General features: G+C 39.0%; 1 non-coding gene across 1 annotated transcript; it reads right to left on the bottom strand.

The window, feature by feature from the left end:
• Positions 1-9,899: 9,899 nt before the first annotated feature.
• On the bottom strand, positions 9,900-10,005 carry LOC129401323 (U6 spliceosomal RNA). The gene has a single exon (XR_008628254.1). It is a non-coding gene; the product is annotated as a U6 spliceosomal RNA (small nuclear RNA).
• Positions 10,006-10,241: the final 236 nt, after the last annotated feature.

The raw sequence follows: 10,241 nt of genomic DNA, 5'->3' as shown, positions 1-10,241 counted from the left end.
TGTTGCCTGTATGATTTCTGCTGCTTATCATCAAACTCACCAATTCTGTCTTCAGCTATAGACATTCTACTTTTCAGTGCACCAACTGAGTTTTTAATTTCATCTACCAAATACTTTATTTGTGACATTTCTTTTTGTACCTTTCTTATTTCTGCTCTCATTTCTTGCTGTATTTTCTTGGCTATTTGTTCCACTGTTTCTTTCATTTCTTCCTTTAATTTTCTGGATGCATCCTCCATTGATTCTTTGAGTTCCTTGAACATTCTCGGCATTTCATCTCGGAATTCTTTATCAGAGCCCCTGTTGAGGATTCTGGATTCTTTTCTTCGTCCTCTCCTCATAGTGCAGATTTTTGCTGTTTCTTCATGTGTAGGATATCATTGGTTTGTCCTTTCTCCCTTGCTACAGAGTTTGCCCTTATCTGGTAATAATCTCTAAACAATTCTAGACTACATTGGTATGTTCTGCTCCCCTTGCCACTAGGAGCTTAGGTATATCAGTCACGCCCATCAAGGTGCTCCTGACTCACTCCCACTCCTTTATCTATATGTAATCACTTCTATGCTCCCTTTCCCAACCAGTTAATCAGCTCTTCCCCTACTCAGACTCTGTTAATTTGTAAGGTAAGAACTTGCTAGACAGTGAACTTGTATTGTAAGTTAATATTGCCTTGCTCCTCTCCTTATGACTTTTGAATAGTTTACTTTAGAAAAATGTCCTTTTTGTATGGACAAAGAAAGACAGTTGTTAATATGCTTTTGTAACATGGGATTTAATTAGCTTCGAATATTATTCCCTCCCAGACTTTCTTGACTTAAGCCTCAGCTGCTCTTAGTTCCTAGCATCCCACAAAGCAGGGTTCTGACGAGGGATGGGACAGACCCAGAGCAAGCAGTGAGTTATGTGTTACCCTGGCATCAAGATGGGCCTGGCCAAAGTGCCTAATACTTAACTATATGTTAAGAGCTTGGTCATAGACATGTCATGTCATGATCCAAAAGCAATGACGAGACTAGGACCCTGCTAGGGGTAGGAAAGACTAATCTGGCCTGAGCACTGTAGTCTGAGATTGAGATGACACCAGAAGAGCAATTCAACAAGCTTAATGCATCTCTTGCTATGTCCATACAAAATGATTAAAATTATGAATGCTTATATGTTAGTTGGACAAGAAGAGGAGAAACACATCCATGTGATTCCGCTCTTGGGTGGGTGTCCTGCTGAAAGAGACTCTGTCCTAGAAGAAGCATCCGCTGAGGGAAAGAACTTTACCCCTATTGATTGTGACCACACCTATGTGTAAGCCCCAACCCCTCATTCTTGGGGATTTAACTAGGCTGAAAGAGTGGGCTGGGGGCCAGTCCTGGGGCCAGTCCCAGTGCCAGATCTGGAGAAGCCAGGTTGAGATCCAGATCCAGAGGAGAAGGAGAATGAAGTAGCATGGGGGAGGAAGAAGCAGGAGGAGAATCAGAGGAGAATGGAGATGGGAATGGAATAAACTGCAACTGAGACCAACCAGCCTGGCTCCTGTTCCTTCCTTCACCTGCCTCATCATCGCCATCAACCGCCAAGGCTGGGGGAAGCATCTGTAGACTCTTGACTTGGGCGGTGGAAGACATAGAGCGCCGCTTCCCTGTACCTGGTGCCGTGCGGTAGCCCCTCTCCTCCCTTCCTCTTTTTTTGTGTGTTTACGCATTCATGCTGTTGTGGTTGTATAGAGGTAAAGCCTTCAAGTTCACTACCACTGTTCCCTCTTATTGCAGGAAAGGATTCTGAATAAGCTTGGTCAATGGTTGTCAATCGTTTCCCCTTCTAGAGTACGTCCTTCCTCTCAGACATTATTCTGCGACTTATGATAGACATCTAGTGAAGCATTGGAAGAGTTGTTCTTTTATATTAGGCTTTGTACAACTCTTGTGTACACTGGTCTTTTGGTGGAATTGGAGTAGTCCAGTGGATTATTGTATTGTGTTTGAGGCTGCCAGGACATTTTCCACAGAATTAGGTAATAAAGGTTGAGATGTGAGTCCAGAGTGTTGGGAATGGGAAATATAACTGTGGCCACACAGAAGGCCATGCCACTTTTGAGGAGCCCACATCTCCTACATTGGAGACCACACCCCAAGCCGGTCCAGATAATAATCCCCGGGTCCACAGACTTTTTGAGAAGAGCAGCTGGTAGTTGGGCAGGTGCTGGAGTGGAATTCAAGGCAAGTGCCCCCAGGGCTGGTTCCTGCGGCTGGCATGGGGGGGCGCAAGGTCGGATTAGGAGGGGGCGCACAAGGGGATTCAGAGACCTATTGAGAAGAGTGGCAGATTTTTCTGATGTATTATGTGCAAACATCATCACCAATTTGGTAGGGTATCTTTTTTTTTTCAGCCCTGATTAGTTTCCATGTAGAAAAATTTTAAGTTGATGTAGTTCCATTTTATTTTTGTTGTCGTTCATGGTGAATTCAAATAATTAAAGACATCTCTGAAGTCTCTGAAGTTCATCTCTTGGAAAATTTTGCCTATATTTTCCTCAGTGTATTTTGTAGGCTTTGGAGCAATCTGAAGATCTTTCATCGACTTTAAGTTGTTAACTTTTGTGAATGTTATAAGATACAGTTCCAGTTCATTTGTTTGTCTTTACAAGTGGCAATCCAGTTTTCCAAGCGCTATTTGTTGAAGATGTTTTCCTCGCTCTATTTCACGCACACAGCTCCTTTTTAATGATGTTACCTGAATCTGAGGGTTTATCTATAGGATCTAAATCCCTTTAATTGGTCTAAGAGTCTATCTTTAATCAAGTAACACACATTTTGTATCTATAGCTTACTGTATAAATTGAAATTAAGAACACATTACCAGGCTGGAGGGATAGCACAGTGGGTAGGGCATTTGCCTTGCACTGGGCCTACCCAGGGTTGATTCCCAACATCCCATATAGTTGCACGATCACCGCCAGAGTAATTCCTGAGTGCATGAACCAGGAATAACCCCTGTACATCACCAGGTGTGACACAAAAAGAAAAAAAATAAAGCAGTACAGGCTGGAGTGATAGCACAGCAGGTAGGGTGTTTACCTTTCATGAGGCCGGCTCAGTTTCGATTCCTCCACCCCTCTCAGAGATCCTGGCAAGCTACAGAGAGTATCCCACCCACATGGCAGAGCCTGACAAGCTACCTGTGGTGTATTTGATATGCCAAAACTGTAACAAGTCTCACAATGAAGACGTTACTGATGCCCGCTCGAGCAAATCAATGAACAACAGGACAGCAGTGCTACAGTGTTACATTTTATATTTTATTTTATAAATATATAACATGTTTTACATAAATATTTTATAATTGATCTAGCTATTCAAGGAGTTTTATGATTCTGTATGTATGTTAGTAGAGTTTATTCTAAATCCTTGAACAATATCGAGAGTTAATGGAGTTTGCATAGAATCAATCATTTCAACAATGTTAATTCTTCAAATCTATTAACATTAATGTTTTCCCTATTTTCTAGTGTCTTCTATTTTTTTCATAAATAACATAATTTTCGGTAGTATCGCGCCCCCACGGCAGAGCCTGGCAAGTGTATTTGATATGGCAAAAACAGTAACAGCAAGTCTCACAATGAGAGACGTTACTGGTGCCCGCTTGAACAAATCGATGAGCAACAGGATGACAGTGACAGTGAACTTATAACTTTAAATGTATAGTTATTTAACAATGTTTTGTTAAGTTGATCCCCAGTTATTTGATGCTTTTGAGTATAATATTTGATGCTTTATTATTACTTTAAAAATTTTCATTTCATGCACAACGGCTAACTAAACTATTATTAGTAGGTTTTCATAAATAAACCACTCTAGATCCACAGTCTTCACTAGGGTTTCTAGTTCCTTTGACCCTTGTCCCTGTGTCTGCTTCACATCTCTCCCAATGAAGATCAGTTTTCCATTGTATTTTCCCTTTGAGCATTTGTCGTTCTCCAAATATGTTTCTTTATATCCAATATATGAAAGAAAGCATTTTTGTTCCTCTCCTTTTTGACTAACTTCACTCAGCATAATAATCTTCAACAGTATTCATCCATGTAGCATCAAATTTCATGATTTCATGATTTCAAATTTCATGATTTACAAAATTTATTTGTATCTTAAAACTGGACATTATCCCATTGTGTATATATTTCTTAATCAGTCATCTGTTTTTGAACACTTAAGTTTTTTCCAAGTTTGGTGATTGTGAACAGTGCTGGAACAAACATAGAACATCAAATGTATTTTTAAATAAGGTTTTAGGCCTTAGGAGTGGATGCCAAGATGTGGAATTGATGGGTGCTATGAAAGCTCAATTTATAATTATCCATATTTTTCCACAAAAGGCTGAATCAGCCAATATTTCCACCAGCAGGAAAGCGGGTACCTTTCCTCCCACATTCAACACAGGACTTGTTTTTGTTCTCTGTGATGTGTGCGGATACCACTGATGTGAGATGATATCTCTATCTTGTGATTTGCCCTTCCCTGATGATGAGAAATGCAGAGTATATTTTTTATTTTTTAAATTTTTTTAAAATTCTTTTATTGATTCACCATGTGGAAAGTTACAAAGCGTTCAGGTTAAAGTCTCAGTTATACAATGCTCAAACACCCATCCCTTCACCAGTGCACATATTCCACCACCAAGAATCATGATATACCTCCCCCCTCCCCCCCCACCTCCCCAGCCCCCCACCCTGCGTGTGTAACTGGTAAATTTCACTTTACTTTCACTTTACTTTGATTACATTTAATATTTAAACAAAAAATTCACTATTATTGATTTGGAGTTTCTCCCCCCTAAAGTCGATCTGCAGAGTATATTTTTTAAACCATTTGGTCACCTGTATGTCTTATTTGGGGGACATTTCTGTTCATTTCTTTCCCCCATTTTTTTTTCTTCATGTAAAGTTCTACCAGTGATTAAAATGTCTTGGATATCAACACTTTGTCAGATGAGTGGTGGCAAATATTCTCTTCCATTAGATGGGGTGTGTTTCTATTGTGACCATTTGTGGTGGAGAGTATTTTTAGTTTAATATAGCCCTATTAGCTTATATTTGTTTCCATTGTTTGCCAAGTGTAATGAATCATTGAAGACATCTGTAGCTTCAACATAATAAATTGTTCTACCTATGCTCTCCTTAATATAATCTATGAGTTATATAGAAGTTTTTAAATCCATTTTGATCTGAATTTAAATTTTTTTTTATTTTACTGAATCACCATGAGATAGTTACAAGCTTTCATGTTTGGTTTACATTTTCACAATTATCAAACACCCATTCCTCCATCAGTGCACATTCCTCACCACCCATATCTCCAGTATACTCCTCCTTTCCCACCCTCCTCCTGATTCCATGGCAGACAATATTCCCCATACTCTCTCTCTCTACTTTTGGGCATTATGGCTTGCAACACAGACACTGAGAGGTCATCATGTTTGTTCTATTATCTACTTTCGGCATGCATCTCCCATCCCAACTGGTTCTTCCAGCCATCATTTTCTTAGTGATCCCTTCTCTATTACATCTGCTTTCTCTCCTCCACTCATGAAACAATCTTCCAGCTATGGGGCAATCCTCCTGGCCCTTGTATCTACTGCCCTTAGGTGTCAGCCTCATGTGATGCTACCCTACACTCCACAAATGAGTGCAGTCCTTCTACGTCTGTCTCTCTTTCTGACTCATTTCACTTAGCATGATACTCTCTATGTTTATCCATTTATAAGCAAATTTCATGAGTTCATCTCTCCTAACAGCTGCATAGTGTAGATGTATCAAAACTTCTTTAACCAGTCATCTGTTTTAGGGCACTCGGGTTGCCTCAATATTTTGGCTATTGTGAACAGTGCTGCAATGAAAATATAGGTACAGATGTCATTTCTACTGTGCTTTTTTGCATTCTCGGGATATATTCCCAGAAGTGGTATTGCGGGGTCATATGGAAGTTCAACTTCTAGTTTTTGAAGGACTGTCCATATTGTTTTCCAGAAAGGCTGGACCAGTAGGCATTCCTACCAACAGAGAAAGAGCGTCCCTTTCCCCCCACATCCACGCCAGCACTGGTTGCTTTTGTTCTTTTGGATGTGTGCCAGTCTCTGTGGTGTGAGATGATATCTCATTGTTGTATGGATTTGCATCTCCCTGATGACTAGCGATCTGGAGCATTTTTTCATGTGCCTTTTGGCCATTTGTATTTCTTTTTTGAAGAAATTTCTGTTCCTTTCTTCTCCCCATTTTTTGATGGGGTTGGAGGATTTTTTTCTTATACAGTTCTACTAATGTCTTGTATATCCTGGATATTAATCCCTTATCAGATGGATATTGGGTAAATATTCTTTCCCATTCTGTGGGCTTTTTCTGTATTTTGGTCACTGTTTCTTTTGAAGTGCAGAAGCTTCTTAGTTTGATGTAGTCCCATTTGTTTATGTTCGCTTCCACTTGCATGTGCAGTGCTATTTCATCCTTAAAGATGCTTTTAGCTTCAATGTCATGGAGAGTTCTGCCTAAATTTTCTTCTATATACCTTATAGATTTATGTCTGATATTGAGGTCTTTAATCCACTTTGATCTGACTTTTGTGCCTGGCATTAGACAGAGGTCAGAATTCATTTTTTTTTTACAGGTAGCTATCCAGTTTTCCCAGCACCACTTGTTTAAGAGGCTTTCCCTGTTCCACTTCATATTTCTTGCTCCTTTGTCAAAGATTAAGTGGTCATATATTTGGGAGTCTATGACAGGATATTAAACTCTGTTCCATTGGTCTACAGGTTTGTTTTTATCTCAATACCATGCTGTTTTAGTTACAACTGCTTTGTAGTAGAGTTTGAAATTGGGGAAGGTGACACCATCCATCTTATTTTTCCAAAGATTGCTTTAGTTACTTGTGGGGATTTATTGTTCCATATGAATTTCAGGAGTGTCTTGTCCATTTCTTTGAAAAATGTCATAGGTATCCTGATAGGGACCACATTAAATTTGTATAGTGCTTTGGGCAGTATTGCCATTTTGATCATGTTAATTCTCCCTATCCATGAGCAGGGAATGTGTCTCTATTTCCTAGTGTCCTCTTTTATTTCTTGAAGTAGTGTTTTGTAATTTTCCTTGCATAGATCCCTCACCTCTTTGGTTAAGCTGATTCCATGGTACTTGATTTTCTGAGGCACTATGGTTAACGGGATTTTTTTAATGACTCTTTCTTCTCTTTCATTATTTGTATATAAGAAAGTGTGGACTTTGGGGTGTTGATTTTGTAACCTGCCACTTTACTTTATTAACCTATTGTTTCTAGGAGCTTTTCTGTAGAGTCTTTAGGGTTTTCCAAGTATAGTATCTTATAGTCTGCAAATAGTAATAACTTGACCTCTTCCTTTTCTATCTTTTTGCCCTTGACATCTTTTTCTTGTCTAGCTGCTATGGCCAGGACTTCCAGTACTATATTGAATAGGAGTGGCTAAAGCAGGCAACCTTGCCTTGTGCCCGATCTTAGACGGAAGGTTTTTATCTTTCCCTCATTGAGAATGATACTTGAAGTGAGATTTGACTATATTGATGAGAATTCCTTCGATGCCCATTTTGTTGAGAGTTTTCATCATAAACAGGTGCTGGATCTTGTAAAATGCTTTCTCTCCATATATTGATATGATTATATAGATTTTAATATTTCCTTTATTATGCTGATTGATTTGCAAATATTATACCATCCTTACATCCCTGGGATGTATCCTACTTGATCATGGTGTATGATCTTTTTGATGAGTCATTGGATTCTATTTGCTATTATTTTGTGAGGATATTTGTGTCTGTGTTCATCAGGTAATTCTTTTTTTTTTTTTGTGGTATCTCTGTCTGCTTTTGGTCTCAAGGTGATATTTGCTTCATAGAAACTGTTTGGAAGTGTTTTTGATACTTCAATTTTCTGGAAAACCTTAAAGACAATTGGGAGCAAGTCCTCTTAAATTTTTGGAAGAATTCACTAGTGGGCCACATCTGGGTCAGGACTTTTGTGCTTGGGGAGACTTTTTCTTACCGTTTCAATTTCCTTGATGGTGATAGATCTGTTCAGGTATTCCAGATCTTCTTGGTTCAGCCTTGGGAGGCTATAGGAATCTAGGAATTTATCCATTTTCTCGAGGTTTTCATGTTTCATGGCATAAAGATTCTCAAACTAATCTCTGAGGATCCTTTGAATTTCTGTAATTTCTATTGTAATTTTCCCCTTTTCATTTCTGATTCGGTTTATTAGGGTTTTCTCTCTCCCATTTTTTGTGAGTCTTGCTAGAGGTTTATCGATCTTGTTTATTTTCTCAAAGAACCAGCTCCTGGTTTCATTGATCTTTTGGATTGCTTTTTGGTATTCTGTCTCGTTAATTTCTGCTCTGAGTTTTATAATTTCCTTCCACTTGTTCGGATTGGGATCCTTTTGTTGGTCATTCTCCATGCTCTAAGCTGTGAGTTTCGGTTACTTATGTGGTTACTTATGCTCCTCCTTCCTGAGGAATGTTTGTAGACCCGTAAACTTTCTTCTTTACACAGCTTTTGCTGTGTCCCATAAGTTTTGGTAACTCTGTCCTCATTTTCGTTGGTTTCCAGGAATCTTTTGATTTCCTATTTGATTTTCTTTCCAAGCCACTCATTGTCCAATAGTGAGTTGTTTAATTTCCAGGAGTTTGATTTTGTTTTCTGTTTGTGTGTGTGATTTATTTCTAATTTCAGCACATCATGGCCTGAGAAGATCGTTGATACAATCTTTATCTTCTTAATTTTATGGAGGTATGTTTTGTGGCTCAGCATGTGGTCTATCTTGGAAAATGTTCCATGCGCAATTGAGAAGAATGTATATTCAGCTTTTTGAGGATGAAGTGCCTGTATATATCTACTACGTCCCGTTCTTTTATTTTTTCCCTCAGATGCAGTATGTCCTTGCTAAGCTTGAGTCTGGTTGATCTAACAAGAGGCGTTGAACTCTCCCACTAGCATTGTGTTGGTATCAATGTCTCTCTTTAAGTCTTAGGGTAGTTTTTTTAAGTACTTTTCTGGTCCCTCATTAGGTGCATATATACTTAGTATTGTTAGTTCATCCTGTTGTACAAATCCCTTCATAAATAAGAAATGACCTTCACTGTCTCTTGTGACCTTCTTGAGTCTGAAATCAATGTGGTCTGATAGTAGGATGGCTACTCCAGCTTTTTTTATGGGAGTTGTTAGCCTGTAGGGTTTTTTTCCAACCTTTGACTTTGAGCTTGTTTCTGCTCTGACTGTTGAGATGTGTTTCTTGCAGGCAGCAGATGGTTGGGTTCAATTTTTTAATTTTTTTTTTCTTTTTGGGTCACATCCGGCGATGCACAGGGGTTACTCCTGGCTCTTCACTCAGGAATTTCTCCTGGCAGTGCTCAGGGGACCATATGGGATGCTGGGATTTGAACCCGGGTTGGCCGCATGCAAGGCAAATGCCCTCCTCGCTGTGCTATCACTCCAGCCCCCGGGTTCAATTTTCTAATCCATCCTGCCATTCTGTGTCTTTTAACTGGTGCATTTAACCCATTTACATTGAGAGAGACCTATTGTTATGGGGTTTTGTCCCATTTTTCTGCTGAAATTTGGTGTATTTGAGGGTCCTGTCTTGTCTTAAAGCAGCTCATTCAGTTCTTGTAACCATGGTTTTGAGTCTATGAAGTTCGTGAATTGTTGTTTATTTGTGAAACTTTGTGTTTTTCCTTCTTTTATGAATGAGAGTCTAGCCAGTAAAGTATTTTTGGTGAGGCATTTATTTCATTAAGTTTTTTAACTATATCCCACCACTGTTTTCGGGCCATGAGAGTTTTATCAGACAAGTCGGCTGTGAATCTTAAGGATACTCCTTTATAGGCAATTTCTTAAAAATATGGAACTCTTCACGAATTTTGTGTCATCCTTGCGCAGAGGCCATGTTAATCTTCTCTGTATTGTTCCAATTTTAGTATATATGTTGCCGAAGAGAGCACTTGATCCAATTTTTATGCATGGTGTGAGAAAAGGGCCTTCATTCATACTTTTGCATGTGACTGGCCAGTTTTCCCAGCTTCACTAATTCAAGAAGCTTTCCTTGCTCTGCTTTTTTAATATTTTTTAAAAATTTTTATTAGTGAATCACCGTGAGGTACAGTTATAAACTTATGAACTTTCATGTTTGTATTTTGTTGACATCTCTCCACCAGTGCCCATTCTCCTCCACCAATGT

Source organism: Sorex araneus, chromosome 1 (genome assembly GCF_027595985.1).
Source record: "Sorex araneus isolate mSorAra2 chromosome 1, mSorAra2.pri, whole genome shotgun sequence".
NCBI classification, from domain to species: domain Eukaryota; kingdom Metazoa; phylum Chordata; class Mammalia; order Eulipotyphla; family Soricidae; genus Sorex; species Sorex araneus.
Note: the sequence above shows the minus strand (reverse complement) of the source record. Positions and strands in the feature narration are given on the sequence as shown.